The sequence below is a fragment of the Tachypleus tridentatus genome, chromosome 13 (assembly GCF_004210375.1).
Source record: "Tachypleus tridentatus isolate NWPU-2018 chromosome 13, ASM421037v1, whole genome shotgun sequence".
Classification (NCBI taxonomy): Eukaryota; Metazoa; Arthropoda; class Merostomata; order Xiphosura; family Limulidae; genus Tachypleus; species Tachypleus tridentatus.
The window spans coordinates 220,851,044-220,868,081 of record NC_134837.1 but is presented as its reverse complement, the minus strand read 5'-3'; positions in this window follow the sequence as shown (position 1 = coordinate 220,868,081).

Below are 17,038 nucleotides of genomic sequence, written 5' to 3'. Positions count from 1 at the left end.
TCTAGTTTCTTGTTGTTGGCACCTTAGTTTATCTAGTTTCTTGTTGTGGCGGACCTTCTTTTCCTTGTCGTTCTTTCTATTAAATGTTCTTTACTCTGTTTTCATAAGCAAGACATCCTTTAGAGAGTTAATATGTTTTACTTGTATTTATGTTACATATTAGAATCAATTTGATAAACTATTTTCTTTTATCTTATACGCAAACCACATATTGCCTCAATGATTACTTTTTTTTGTTATTCTTTATAAAGAAATAAATACATTAGTAAACGAAGCCTGCGTATTTACTCTCAATAGCAGGAGCTTCTATGTAACAAAATTCCGCGGGAAAAGATTTACTTGTTCATAACTGCTAAACAGAAACTCACTACCTTTAGAGTTGAAGTTCCTCTTAAAACAGAGCTAAGTGACTGACTATATTAGTAATTAACTCATCATGTCTGAATTGTTGAAGAATACGTGAATATTTGTATCTCTCAATGGTCCATTGTCAATGTACTTATCATAAAGTGTTTATACGTATATCTTTAAGAATAACTCCAGCTATAAAACAGAACAAAGAGATATATCTCAGAACGGCTAGTGTGGATATTAATAATTTTATTGATAAGGAGAGAACCACGTTTCAACCTTCCTAGGTCATCTTCAGGTTAAGAAAGAGAGAGTTTGAATAAGACCGTTGACGGACACACGTCTTAGGGACGAGAGTATAAACGAGTATCGGATTGTAGGGGGTGTTAGGTTGTTAATTAGTTAGTTAGTTAGTTATCACCATCAGATTCCATCTAGGAACATAGGGCCGCAATCGCTTGCGGATTATTCAACAAGTATTTAAGTGAGTAGGTTGTTAGCCCACTGCACCGAGCCGTCCCTAATTTAGCAGTGTAAGACTAGAGGGAAGGCAGCTAGTCATCACCACCCACCGCCAACTCTTGGGCTACTCTTTTACCAACGAATAGTGGGATTGATCGTCACATTATAACACCCCACGGCTAAAAGAGCGATCATGTTTGGCGCGACGGGGATGCGAACCAGTGACCCTCGGATTACGAGTCGCACGCCTTACGCGCTTGGCCATGCCAGGCCAGGTTGTGAATTAGTATAAAGGTGTTCCCTTATATTTGTTTAATTTTGGTTTTAGTTGCTGTATAAGTAGGGCTTCTTTGATTTTGCGTTTGTTTATATTTGTTTCCCTACTTAATATCTGGGTGTTTTCTAGAGTTATGTTGTCTTTATTTGATTTGCAGAGTTCAAAAACGTGTGAAGGTGTTTTTTTTCTTTGAATCTAATTTCCATTTTTTTCCTTCTTTCTCCAATACAGAAGTCGTGGCAGTTGTTGCATTATATTTTATAAATTACGATGGTGTTGTGTTTGTCAGTGTAGTTTTACATAGTACGAACTTTAGTTTTGTATCCGGTTTTTGAACAAATTTGGTGTTTACTGTAATGTTGTGTTTTATTATAAGTTTTTTTTCCAAATGCTGGTTACTTTTTCGCTGATGTCTGGAACATATGGTATACAGCAGCATAAGGTTTTGTGGTTTGTTGTATCTTGAGATTTATTGTTTGTTTGTTGTTTGTCTAGGTGTGTGCGTATAATTTTGTTCACGGTTTTTTTAGGAAATTTGTTGATGTTGATGAAGTGTTGTTTTATTTTGTTGATTTCATCGTTAATTTTATCAGGTGAACATAGTTTTGTGGTTGTGCTTATTTGGTTTCTTATTATGTTGAGTATTGTTTAGTTTCATGTGCTGAGTTCCACAATCCAGAAAAGGTGATTTTTCTGTGGATTTCTGTTTTGAACTGTCTACAGTTCTTGTGATTTTGAAGTTGAGAAATGCTATTTGATTATTGTTTTCCCTTTCATAGGTGAACTTAATGTTGGGGTGTATCGAGATACATTTTTATTTCAAGTGGGTTTTTCGTTATCAAGAACAAAAATGTATTATTGTTTAATATGAATACTTCATAGTATCGCTATATATCACTGTATTTATGTATAACAATAACCATAAAATTTAAATACTTCATAATGTATATTTATGTATTACTCCACCTGAATTTCAAAACAACGACCTATTATTATGAAAAGTAAATACTTCACATAATGTTTATGTATCATTCTACCTATATAACAAAACATGACTAGTACTATGAAAAGTCTTCTTAATTTTGAGATCAGGCAAAAAAAAAACGTAGCGTTAAATTCATTGAATAAACATGCAAGCTGGATAAGATAAGGTTTTTCTATTCAAAGTATTTGTTAAATGATTTAGACAGAAATGTACCTTTCTCAATTTCAAAATATTCTACAAACACTATCACATCTGCGTATTTGGAGAAAATTGGGTCATTGTTTTCAATAATGCATGAACTAAAATTAGTGGTTTAGATTTTAGTGCATTTAATGATTATAAGAATAATCACAACTATTTTTAAATATAAATTCCAAAGAAATCGAAGTTCTGTAAATTGAATTTCTGGAATTATAATATAATAAAAGAAGAATAAAAGAATAAAAAAAATATTTGATACGACTAAAAGATAATAGAGAAAGATTATCAATAAGGGACAGCACTGGGACAGGCAACCAAGAATATTCTTTAAGTTATAAACAAAATTCATAAAGAATTGTTTGTTTGTTTGTTTTCTAATTTCGCACGAAGCTACTCGCGGGCTATCTATGCTAGCCGTCCCTAATTTAGCAGTGTAAGGCAAGAGGAAAGGCAGCTAGTCATCACCACCCACCGCCAACTCTTGGGCTTCTCTTTTACCAACGAATAGTGGGATTGACCGTCACATTATACGCCCCCACGGCTGAGAGGGCGAGCATGTTTAGCGCGACGCGGGCGCGAACACGCGACCCTCGGATTACGAGTCGCACGCCTTAACACGCTTGGCCATGCCGGGCCGGTTCATAAAGAAGTATGTCTTTTCCGACCTCTAGTATTTAACATTGGAACATACAATTATGATCTGGCTGGAATTTTTGTAGACATTCTAAAGAAATTTACTGGGAATGAATGCATTTTAAAAGACATTTCTCAGTCAGGAAATTCAACACTTAAAGTTTTATGATAATGTTCACAGCACTAATTTTGATATCGGATCACTCTAAGCCAATACAACATTAGAAGAAACAACACAGCTGTATGGTAACTTAGTTTACAACAGCAACTCTAATGAAATTAATGTTACAAAAGTTAATCGACTTTGCTATCAAGGCTGTCTCCATCTCTTGTCAACCTATGTCTATGTACTTATGAAAACCTATGGCTGGACAGTTATCTATTACAATTCAAACCTCTCTACTACCATATGTATGTTAATGACACTTCTATTGTCTTTAATAAGTCAGATTTAGTCTCCTGATTTTTTAAAATATTGAATAGTAAACATGGTAATATTACATTTACTACTGAACACCAGGAGGATCAAAGGAAATTTTAAACGCAGTGTTTATCATAACAAAACTTTCACTCGATTATTTTAATTTTGAGAGTTTCATTTCTAATATCTAATGGAAAACTTTGCTAAAATATTTTTTTCATATTGGTTATGAGATACCTAGCAAATGTGATAGTGTTAGTAAAGAGATACCTAGCAGATGTGATAGTGTTGGTAAAGAGATGCCTAGCATACGTTATAATATTAGTAAAGAGATACCTAGCAAATGTGATAGTGTTAGTAAAGAGATACCTAGCATATGTGATAGTGCTAGTAAAGAGATACCCAGCACATGTGATAGTGTTAGTAAAGAGATACCTAGCATATGTGATAGTGTTAGTAAAGAATTTTTTTTGCAAAAGTGATTTTCGAAATCGTTTTGTTGAAAGCATTTTTCGTGCTTATTTAAATAAATGAAGTGTACTTACATCTTCTGTTTATGATGTACCTGAAATTATTATAGTTATTAGTTTACCTTACATGTGCAAGTATTATTTGATTGTTAAAAGTAAGCTGAGAAATATCATCTACAGAGTATAACCTGCAGGTACTAATGAGGTTTATTTTTAAACCTATTTGTCGTTTTAATTATTTTTTTATTCAAAGACAAATCTCATTTTGTTGTGTGAAAATTCGCTTGTTTTCATTGGCAGCAGGGATATTCTGGTTCCACCACGAGAAAGTTTATAATTTGTATAAACTGCTACTTTTAGGTGTTTAGTGAAGTCTGACATATTTACATACGCAGAAAATAGATGTGACGTACTGGTAACTTATAATTTATTTAAGGTCTTGGCTGCGGCCAATAATGTGTTAGGCTTCCGTATTAAGGAGACTGATTTATACACTGAGGCCCGAGATCGACATTATTAGTTCGATTTATAAATACTTCATCGTTTTTTTTTTGCGTATCATTCCGTCAATATAACGAGACGAAAACCTCCTGCCATGAAATGTAAATACTTCATAGTATCTTATTGTATATGATATTCAGGCATATTATATTATTTCTACCTGCTATAGATATTTACGAATTTATGAAATATTTATTTTAGTTAGTTTCGTGTATTTTGGTGTAAATACTTGGTCCAGATTGTTCTAGTTGCTTTATTATATTTAGTAAATAATGTACATTCTGTCCAAAAGGATACTGCAGTAACATGTAGTATCGAGTTCAAAAATAGTGACCTTAACATTTTTTGCTGATCGATTCAACATTGTCTGTATGCTACAGCCTAACAGTGATGTGAGGGGTCAAAGTTCGAGAAATGACATTGCCGACCGGTCTAAAAAATCGAATCTACTTGTAGAATTAAAGCACACTTTCGTAGTTCATTTTCTATTTAGTGATAGACAAGTGTTGTCCTATTTGGAAACCACCTTGTTTGGTGAGGCAAAAGTCTATTCCGAGGGAAAGCTGTGAATCTCATTGTAGTCCACAAGTGACTGTCTTTTCGTACGTACAAGCACACAGGTCTACCTTGTCATGTTGACCAAACATCCATCCTTTTATCAATGTTTCTCGTCTACCTCGTCATGATACTTTTTTGTTTCGTATGTTTCATAATGACGGTTGTGCTCCTTTTCTTCAACTTTTCTTTATTATTTCTCACATATTCTCGGAAAAACTCAATGAAGTGACCAAATACACATTTCACTCCTAATTTCCTGGAAGAAAGAGAGGGGAGTATTTTCTTATAGCAAAGTCACATCGAGCAATCTGCTGTCTCCACCGAGGGAAATCGAATTCTGATTTTAGCATAGTAAATCCATCGACTTACCGCTGTCCCAGTGGGAGATTTCCTGAAAGAACCTGCTGTTACTAGTAGATCTAACTTTATGTACTTTATTTTAATTAAAACTTTAATACCCGTACCAGCCGTATTATAAATAAGTTGTAACTTTCTGATAATTTTCAAGAAATCAGTTTTCGTCTGAAAATATCGCATTATCGCTCCATCTACATAGCAAACCTAAGATCTCTTATCAAGAAATATAAATACCTCAGAGTGCCTTTAAATATAAATACCTTAGAGTACCTTTATACATCACTTCATCTATGAGATAACAAAACGATCACATCCTATTATATTTATCGAACTTACATTTCTTTCATTATCCATTAAACTCTCTAAAATAATCGATCGATTAATGCCTTCGAGCATAAAGTTCCGAGTAAATACCGAAAACAGAGTTCAGTTACTAAACCTAGTGTGCAAGAAACAAAACAAAAAGTATCTTAATCTTTTGTATTTTAACGATAACTCAGTGAACTGGTGACGTATTTAACTACAAAAATACACAATTTTACCACGACATTTCACAGGTAGTGTATCAAGGCAGGCATTTCCTCAGTAATAAATGTATGTAAACAGAAATATATAGTTATGATTTGAATATTTGCTAGTGGCAAGCTAGCCTACGTTTTTCTTCTTTATAACGTTATTGATTCATGGTTGGAAGAGTGACTTGATAAAATTATTTTAATTATCCTTTTTTATTGCCCCACGTAATATTAAGCACCTAGTTTGACAGACTAGCATTGTATCATTTTTATGTATAGAAATATGTTCAAAGGTTTTTGAACTCACAAGAAAGTATATAAAGGAGCAAACAAACTTTATGCCATGAATAATATAAACGTATGATATCATCTTTGTATATGCTTGATTTTATTTGATTTTTGCCCTAGCTGACGATCTTCACTCCAAAGGTATCAGTGTTTTATTATAGCCATATCGAGCTATGTGCTCAGCTTACCAACAGATATCGAACCCTTCATTTTAGCGTTGTAAATTCAAAGACTGACCATTGTCTCACTGGAGGATACACTGCAGAATCTTGTTTGTAGTCAAAGAGCTTGTTTAATTGGATATTAACAACAAGTGTGTAACTCTTTACAAAAAATTTACACACTCGTCTAACATGGCTTTAAGTGTAATAACGTTATCGTACCCGGCATGGCCAGGTGGTTACGGCACTTGACTTGTAATCTGAGGGTAGCGGGTTCGAATCCCCGTCGCGCCAAACATGATCGCCCTTTCAGCCGTGAGGGCGTTATAACGTGACGATGAATTCCACTATTCGTTGGTAAATGAGTATCCCAAGAGTTGACGGTGGGTGGTGATGACTAGCTGCCTTTCCTCTAGTTTTACACTGCTAAATTAGGGACGGCTAGCACAGTTAGCCTTCATGTAGCTTTGAGCGAAGTTCAAAACAAATCAAACCAGAAACATCTTCTTCTTGACAGCCTGAAGCATTAGGAATACTTCTTTTATTCCGTATAAAAAGTTCTGAAATGGTCAAAAACAATTGTACTATTTATATCCAAAACAGGAATAAAATACTTGTATGTAAGTGTAAAAAAGAAACAGAGAAAAAAACTAATATTATTCCATAGGCTATTATAGAAAGACCTAAAACCAGATTAAAAATAATCATATATATATATATATCTTTTGGCTATAGTAAAAAAAACAACAACTAGTACTAAGTATTCAATTAAGGTATTTTTTTTCGTTTATTTCAAAATATTTTGTTCCAATGAAAGGCAATGAAACAAACATGGTCCTGGCATGGCCTAGCGCGTTAAGGCGTGCGCTTCGTAATCTGAGGATCGCGGGTTCGCGCCCGAGTCGTGCCAAACATGCTCGCCCTCCCAGCCGTGGGGGTGTTTTAATGTTTCGGTCAATCCCACTATTCGTTGGTAAAAGAGTAGCCCAAGAGTTGGCGGTGGGTGGTGATGACTAGCTGCCTTCCCTCTAGTCTTACACTGCTAAATTAGGGACGGCTAGCACAGATAGCCCTCGAGTAGCTTTGTGTGAAATTCCAGAAACAACAACAACAGAAACAAACATTTTCTGTTTTCTAACTAATCTTCACATTTAAGGATACGTATTGTTTGCTCAAATAGGTTTGAATACTGTAATCTTCACTTGTTGTAGCTCATATTGTTTGTTCAAATAGTTCTTTCTATAATTTTGCATAACGACTCATTTTTGTCAAGAACGTTTAATGTCATTTAATTCTTACGTTAAAGTAATAAAGAAACGTGTGTGTGTGTGTGTGTGTGTGTGTGTTTCTTATAGCAAAGCCACATCGGGCTATCTGCTCAGCCCACCGAGGGGAATCGAACCGCTGATTGTAGCGTTGTAAATCCGAAGACATACCGCTGTACTAGCGAGGGGCAATAACGAAACGATTTGCCTCCATATGTCCTGTGTACAAGAATCCAAATTCAATTATATAATACAAGAATAAGGTTATCATAGTTAAAACATAAACCATTGAAAGTATTTTCACAATTTTTCACTTTTAAAGCATCTCATTTTTTTTTAAATTTCAACCAATACGTATAGAAATGCAGTTTATGTACTTCCTGAAATAATACTTTGTTGGATTGAAATAAAATTCAATCTATGAACCAAAAGATCTTACACCATAAAAAATATACTGTTTGTACCGTATTTCAATCTTTCATTTGATAAACAGAATTATCTGTAAATACATTAAAATCATTACAATTGGAAATTTAAGGCTAATTGGGTATATTAAAAATAACAATTGAACATATTTTGTCTTGGCTAAAGGAACAAGATATGAACCAATATTAATCTTGTATTTGTGATGTAAGAATTTTAATTCTATAACTTGTGGTATCTTCAGATACACTCGATTTCTAAAATCTATCAGACAGATAATTTTACAATACAAGCAGATTATTTTAGGTGTTATTTACAAAGATAACTGAGTTCTCTTAGTGTTTATGATATAATGAGACGAGACAAATTAGTAAAATTACTAACAGTTTTAATTATTTGACAGGGAAAGCACAGCTACTTCAATAAGACTATGGTGAGTCTTAGAGTTTTTTCTCTCTAGATTAGCTTACATTAAACTAAACACGATTATCTTAAAAGTAAACCTTTACTTAGTGATCTATTCAGGTAGAACTGAATAAAGAAAACACTCCAAAATTCAATAGATTAACACGCTTTCTTTATCCAGTCGACAGTGTCGCTTCATAACCTTTGTTCCTTCACAGCATTAATCAACTGTTATACTTGGACTACGTCATAATCGACCAGCAGAGGATACTACAATACCAAACCTTTTAACCCGAATGCTATACATATTACCGCAATATCCTTGTAAACAGTAGAAACATCACTTACTATATAAAACAAAGCAATTTGAACAAGGTAGTCTTAACGTCTTTCTGAACCACGTACTGCAACCATTACAACATGGAAACTAAATATGAGATTTTTATAAAATTTATATGTCGCTAAAGAAGGCAGAAAATATAAAATATGCTTATTTATCACAATATTTCTCTTTATTTGATCACAAACTATTTACTAAGCACAAACATTTATATATATATATATTAAATATCTTACAAATTCGAAAAAACATTGTTGTTCATCCTGTATGGGGCATAGTAAGAAAAAATACACGATTTCATTACAATCGAGATGCCTGGCATGCCAGAAATTGGTTTTGCTTTGTCCAAGCAATGTAAAAAATAAGACTAATGAATGATCATAATGAAGATGTAGGAGTTGAAACTCGATGTGTCATAAAATGAGCAGTGTGCATTTCTTTTAATTATTGCTATTAACAGAAGAGAAGGAAAGATATAGAATAAACAGCGTTGATATAGAAATTGCAGTTAATCCCTGAATTATAGGCTCTCCATAAAATTATTTTAATAATCAAGATATCTGGCAGCAAGGCCATGACAAAAAACCTTAACAATTGTCAAATGTCAAACAATACGAAATTTCTTGGCTGGAAAATAGGTAAAGAGAGAAGTTCTCCAAATATGATGCCATAAGTCCAAAAAACAACAGTTTATATACTAAATATAAATATCTTCAAGATAGACCAAAATCTGAGGAAATTAGTTATTTACTGGAAGTTACCTGGAAAACACAGCTTCTCAAAATCTGCAGTCTATTGTCAAAGGAAAAAGATAATTTCAGACAGTGGCCATAAATCAGTCAAAATCAAATTAATGCTTTATGCAAATACAAGTGGACCTCTCAGGAAAGAGTTTGTCAAATAGGACTTCAAAATATTTAACTTAATTGGGCAGTCATATGATAATATTCTCGATTTAAATGTCAAACAATGATAAATCACAACAGGGTCAAAATATAAGCTGGGCTAGATCAAAGGGAATGACTTTGAATTGCCTTTCTCATTTGAACTTCAATCAAACAAATAACATTTTTAAGGAAGTGTTCGAAAACGTGTGAAGGTGACTTTTTATGTTCTTTGAATCTGGTTTTCATTTTTCTACTTGTTTCTCCAATATAGAAGTCGTGGCAGTTATCACATTGTATTTTATAAATAATTTTGGTGTGGTGTTTGTCAGTGTAGTTTTAGATAGTATAGACCTCAGTTTTATGCCTGGTTTTGAATAAATTTGGTATTAACTGGTATTTTCGAACACTGATCAAATAGTCAAATAAACACAACATAACCATAGAAAACACTCAAATACTAAATAAAGAAACAAACATAAACAAACGCAAAATTAAAGAAGCCTTACTTATACAACAACTTAAACCCAAAATAAACCAATATAAAGGAACGTCTTTATACCTAAATTAATATAATAAAATAAATAAAATTATATATTCAAACATCTAACACCGCCTCTACATTCCGACACTCAGTTACACAACCCCTTCCTAACATGTGGTCAGCTTCCGGTCAGTTACCTCTTTCCTTTTTGTGAACCTGACAATGACCGAAGAAGGTCGAAACGTTGTTCGCTCTTTGTATATAAAATATTTTCTCAACCCAAACGAGCCGTTTTGCATATATATTTCTTTATAAGTGGGTTTCTCGACATCATTGAGTATTTTGTGTTTGTTTATGTTTCTTTTTTTATCGTCCCCGCTAGTACAGTGATATCTCTGGATTTACAACACTAAAATCAGTGGTTCGATTCCACCTGGTGGGCTGAGCAGATAGTTCTTTGGGCTTTGCTATATGAAATATACACACACACACTCTTTCTTTATTTAGTATTTGAGTGTTTTCTGTGGTTATGTCGTGTTTATTTGATTTGCAGTGTTCGAAAATGTGTGAAGGTGACTTTTTACGTTCTTTGAATCTGGTTTCCATTTTTCTATTTCTTTCTCCAATATAGAAGTCGTGGCAGTTAACATATTGTATTTTATAAATAAAGTTGGTGTGGTGTTTGTCAGTGTAGTTTTTACATAGTACAGACCTCAGTTTTGTGCCTGGTTTTTGAATAACTGTGGTATTAACTGGAATGTCATATTTTGTTATTAGTTTTTTCCAAATGTTGGTTGTTATTCTGCAGATGTCGGGGAATATATGGTATGCAGCAGTATATGGTTTCGTGATTTTTTAAATCCTGGGGTATATTTACTTTTGTTAATTGATTTTGCTTTTTATCTAGTTGTGTGCGTATAATGTTTTCTATGGTTTGTGGAGGAAACTTGTTGGTGTTGATGAAGTATTGTTTTACTTTGTCTAATTTGTCGTTAATTTTATCTGGTGAGCATAGTTTTATGGCTATGTTTATATGGTTTCTAAGAATGTTGAGTTTTGTTTTCGTTTCATGTGCTGTGTCCCAAGAAATGTATAGTCCAGTATGGGTGATTTTCGGTGGATTTTGTTTTGTATTGTGTATCAGTTCTAATGATTTTGAGGTTAAGAAATGATATTCGATTACTTTTTCTTGTTAACATGTGAAGTTTATGTTTGGATGTATAGAGTTAATGTGACTGATGATTGAAAAAATTAAGTGTGTGTTCTGTAGATGTGAATCCAGCAACCGTGTCATCTACATATCTGTACTAGTATAGTAGTGGATGTAATGCTGTGTTGATTGCTTGTGTTTCAACTTGTGTCATAAAAATATTGGCTATAACTGGTGATACTAAATTGCTCATGCTTAGGCCGTTTGTTTGTATATAGTTCTGGTTGTAAAACATGAAGTTTGTCTTCATCGTGGTGAATTCTATGAGGGTTGCTAGTTGGTTGCTGGGAATGTCTATTGATGGGTTAGGGTCTCGGATATGGAGTTCTAAGCCTATCTTGCAGGCTTCAGTGGTTGGAACTTCTGTAAAGAGAGATATGACATAGAAACGGACCATTAAGGCTTTATGATTAAGTTGATTAAGGTTGGATTTGAAATTAAGAGGGTCTTTTGATGAATGAGCTGGCTGATGTTACATATTTGGAGAATGCCCATGCTATGTATTTACCAATATTGTAATTAAACGATTCATATGTTGGCATTATTTGTCGTAGTGGACAATCTGGTTTATGAGGTTTGGGAATGTCGTATATTTGTGGTGTGCGTGAGTCGGTCTTGCGTAGGTAGGAATAAAGTGTTGTGTTTTTTAAATTGTGTTGGCTTTTTTCATTTTTAGTAACATTTTGTTTAGTTGCATTTCGTGTGTCTTTGTTGGATTTGTGTGTATTGGTTTACATTTGTTTGTATCTGATAGGATGTTCCTCATTTTTTGGATGTATTCATTAATGTTCATTATGACTATAGCGTTTCCTTTATCTGCTTTCAGAATATTAATGTTTTGTCTTGTTTTAGGTTTTAATGGAATTAATGTCTAATTTTATAAGGCTGTTTTTTAGTTTTCTGTTTTCTGAAATTATGTTGATGGTTTTGTGAGAAAAGTCTTTGAAAAGTTCTTTGAGATGTTGCTTTTAGGTGTTTTTTGAAAAATATAAATATTTAATTTTTACTTGGAAGTTTGGCTGTTAGATGTCAATAGAATTGTCGAAGTTATCTTTTTTCTGTTGGTTGTTTTCGGTTGTTTTTGTTTTCTGTGGAAAGTATCACAAGTCTCCTGGTTAGGTCTTCTAAATATGTTTTAATTTCTAAGGTTCTACATTCCTACGCTCAATTACACAACCGCCTTCAAACATGTGGTCAGCTATCGGTCAGTTACCTCTTTCTTTCTTTGTGAACCTGACTATGACCAAAGAAGGTCGAATTGTTGTTCGCTCCTCTACATAGTGCTTTCTCTATCCATTTCAGCCGTTTTATATATATTTTTTCTCTACAAGTGGGTTTTCTCGTCATTGCGTAAAATCTGAATAATGCTATTATGTAAAGTAGTGAGATTTATCACGTGAATGATTATACCAGTTCATACCAGATACTAAATGATCTGTTATTTAACTTATTGGTGGCTATATTTCTTTATATTAGTAATATAGACGATGTTTAAGTTAACCTGCTCACTGCCTCCCTGCCCCCCAGTGGCTCAGCGGTATGCCTGCAGAGTTATAACACTAAAAACCAAGTTTCGATACCTGTGTTGGGCAGAGCACAGATAACCCATTGTGTAGCTTTGTACTTAATTCAAAACAACACTGCCTCCCCTCATTTTAGTTATGAGCGAAATGTGTTTCAGAATATAATCCCTAGGTGGGTCAGCGGCAACTTTTTATACTGATAATGCTAAAATCCTGTGTTAAATTTTCACGGCCCGGCATGGCCAAGTGGTTAAGGCATTCGACTTGTAATCTAAGGGTCGCGGTTCGAATCCTCGTCACATAAAATATGCCTGCCCCTTCAGCCGTGGGGCCGTAATATCGTGATGGTCAATCCCACTATTCATTGATAAAAGAGTAGCGCAAGAATTGGCGGTGAGTGATAGTGACTAGCTGCCTTCCATCTAGTCTTACACTACTAAATTAGGGACAATTAACGCAGATAGCCCTCGTGTAGCTTTATGCGAAACTCAAACCAAACTTAAATTTTCAGTGGTTGACAGAGTGCAGAAACATTTCACAATTTATTCTTTTCGATATTTTGTGTTGATTTGTCAAGAGTAGTTGAAGCCATCTCTTTACAAGAGTTTAAAAAAGATTCGGTGAGTTCCTGAGATAAAATATAGGCTGGGTTTAACTTTTTATTTTCTTTGTTTTAACCCGGGTATATAAGGATAGCCTTAGAACCAAATGGACCGTTTAAGACGGCTGTTATTATCATATATTTCATTTTAGAGCCGAACGCCCACATCGATGACCACTTAATAATGGTTCAAACCAAGCACCCAGATATCGCAAACAACCAACGGAAATCTTCCAACATGAAACCACCAAAATACCGCCGAGACCAGATCGTATTAGAAGAAACATGAAGACGGATTCAGACAACCCGACTCAGAAGACGACAACTCCCATTGTTAGCAACACGCCAAGTTCCAGTAGTTCAAGAAAGAAAAAGGACAGTTCATGCCAGACTTCAATCCCAGTTCCACAGAATTCAACAACCAGTCAGACTCAAACCATTACGAAGATAACCATCGACGCGACAGCACAAACTGAAAAACAATCTACCTCCACGCAGAAAACTCAAACCAAAATCTCGAGAAGAAACAAAGCATCACAGACCAGCGAAGAACAACTCACCGAAGAACAGCCAGTAGTTCCACCACCAAGACCACGTTTCTCGCTTGCACCAATGGGCTTCAAGTGTGGAAACAAGTTCATGATGAAGTTACCACCCGATCTACAAGACTGCAGCTAACAGTTTCCACGTATACCACCAACATAGTTCATAATTTTATTTTTTATTTTTTTTTTTTTTTGTGTGTGTTTTCTTCTTCTTCTTTGTTTGTTGTTTCTCTTTCTTCCCAGCTACTTCCGGGCACGGTCTGATAGATTATTCGGCGCCCAGGCCGTGAAAGTGGGTTTTCTCGGGTACTCCTGTTTCCCCACAGCAAAATATCTGGCATCGGACCTGTAGGTCCCAGCCTCATTCTGAAAAGGGCCGTTTACCCAGTCAAGGGTATCTAATCAATCACAGTAAATTTTAAAAATCTATTCGCCAGCCGCCAGTGTACTCCGTCCTCGAGCTAAGGTCTGGCTCACTTCACTTTCGCTGCTTTCGTCCAGTTCTCCCGTCCTTCCTCTCACTCACAAATACACCACTCCATTTTTTGAAATGTTAAAAATAAAGTAAAATTCCACGGATATTTTAAAACATTTCTCATGTAAGGGGACGATGAGGAACTACAAAGTTCCTGAACACCCCAGTTGGAGAGAGAACTCTTCTGATTTCTCTCTCTCTAAACTAAACCCCTGCCACGTTAGTTTGCGTTTGCGTTTGCAAATGGACCATTGTTTTCGTGTCTTGTTGTGTTTAGTTATATTTAACTAGTTATTCGTGAATTATTACTTTACTCAAATAAATACATTTCAGTTAAAATATAACATTCATTTGTATTAATAACTGTTGTAAAACAAATTTTAAAAGCATTTACCCTTTTCCTGATTTAAAACGTAAACGTAATAATGTATCACCTTTCTTGATATATTTAAAACTTTGTAACTGTAGATGGCAGTGTGTCTTGCTTGAGAACTATGGAAGCGAAGAAAGCGAAAAGATCGAAAAGTAAGAGCAGTTCTTCTAAGAAAAAATCGAGAAAAGAAAAAGAAATAATTCAGTCTTTACAGCATTATGATACATTGTAAGTATGAACATGGAAGTTAAAAGAAAAATTATAGTAATATATTTCCTGTAATGAAAAGGACTTGGTCAGGTTTGTACTGGCGGATAAACTGGGCTGAGTGTTTCAATGTTTATATCACTGTATTTACTGTTTTGTAATTATTTTTGGCTGCAATGACTGTGACAGTATGATTATGGATTATGATTGAATACAAAGTACAGTTACTTTATAAGCCCTTGTTCTGATCAGAAATCTTAATACTTATCTTATCTGAAAGGATAATCTACCAATGAAACTTTTATTATTATACTTAACATTTGGTAAACTCGTTTCTTGCGTACTAAATAATAATTTGAAGTTTACTCTGATAGTTTTGTTCAACTTAGTGTAAGATAGTGAAAAATAATAATATTTTATTAACAATAGTGGGGCACATGATCTCAAAGTATCACTTGTTTGATAATAAGTTTATTTTAATCTGAGATATGTGAATAAATTACTGTTATTGAAACTTCAAGAATTTAGAAGTAATATTTAACTTGTTGTGGTATCCCAGCTTAGAACGCTAACAAATAGTGAAGTAGATATTCTGTAAAACTTCGTGTGTAGTATAATGAAGAGTAAAATACATTATTTATACTGTAACAATGTCTTACCGTTTTTTATATAGGGAATTTATGAAACCAAATATGCCTTGAAATTAATGCTTTTACCATAAGGGTTTGTATGTAAGAAGAAACAGTAACTTGTTATCCATAAAGAAAATCAACTTATGTCAATATGTAACTGTGTTTTAATTGTTCTTGTTCAAAATACTTGACTACTTATACCTCCACTTTATCATGTTAACTTCAATTTCAGAACAGGAAAGATAGACAGTTCACCACAAACATTAACACTGATAACAATATGTTCCTATACTAACAGTCTTTTAAGTTAAGAAAGAGAGAATATAATGGACTTATGTAAAAGGTAATAAGTAGAGGAAGTGGTGAAGAAATTAAACAATGTGGCTGTTTGTTTAAATACATTCTAGTTCATAGTAAAACAAAATACACTGTTTATAAATGTAAAACCCCTGTGTGAACTTCCAGAAGGGGAATGGAGTCCCCTATCATCTACACATATATTGTAAGGAGTTTATGTGATTTATTTTTTGAAGTATTATGTGATAACAACAGTAAAAAAAAAAAAAAAAAATCATATTATTCCATTCTTTGGACTCACCAGTTGGTGTGGATGCCTGCCTGCAGAAGGGAAGGGACCAGAAGTTTCTGTTATTCTAGTTTAACTCCTCTGGGATCTGAATGCCCACTCATGTTTACTGTGTATGAAAACCCATGAAGGGGATGAGATGATCTTGATAGTTGAGTGTTTTAACCCCAATACATCAATTTGGCCTTGAATTCCTCGCAGACTGTTGGCCTCGGGTGGCTTCCCAGGGCTAGTTGACTGGTCTCTTAGCCTCGAGCCAACTGAATACCATTGTTGGACATTCTCAGTTGGTGTTGTGGACATTGTGTCTCATGCTGATGTTTGTGCATAGTGCTCATGAAACCCCTGGCATTGCTACAGTGCCCTTGTTTGACATATAGTTTGTCTCCTTGTAGGACTCCATTGTGGGGGGGTCAAAGGGCACCAAATCTTTCTTCTTTTCTTATGAGTTCTCAAATTCTCTGAAAATTAAACCATAAAAATAACTAATTGGTAAATCATCATATCTTGAAAACTCAACAGCAGCTTTCACTCAATTATGCACCTATATCTCATTTTCTTACTACATTCTTTTCGGATAAACCTTTAGGGATTACAAGTGCATGCTAGCTCTCCAAAGTTAGTAAAGAAGCTACATTTTGGGGACATCTTGGTGAAAACATCTACCTTGAAGTACAGTGAACTCTTGAATTCAAAGGCCATTGGGAAAACCCATTGAGGTATTCTTCATGCTAATTTGAATTCCCATGAGGAGTTATTGTTTAGGCACCTTTTTGTCAGTGTCTTTTTTTTGCATCATGTGGAGATTCTTCTGACTTCAATAGATAATCAAGTCAACAAGTGATTGTCTACCCTATATCTGTCATTCCTTCCACTGACTACACACAACTTCCCTTGGCCCCATC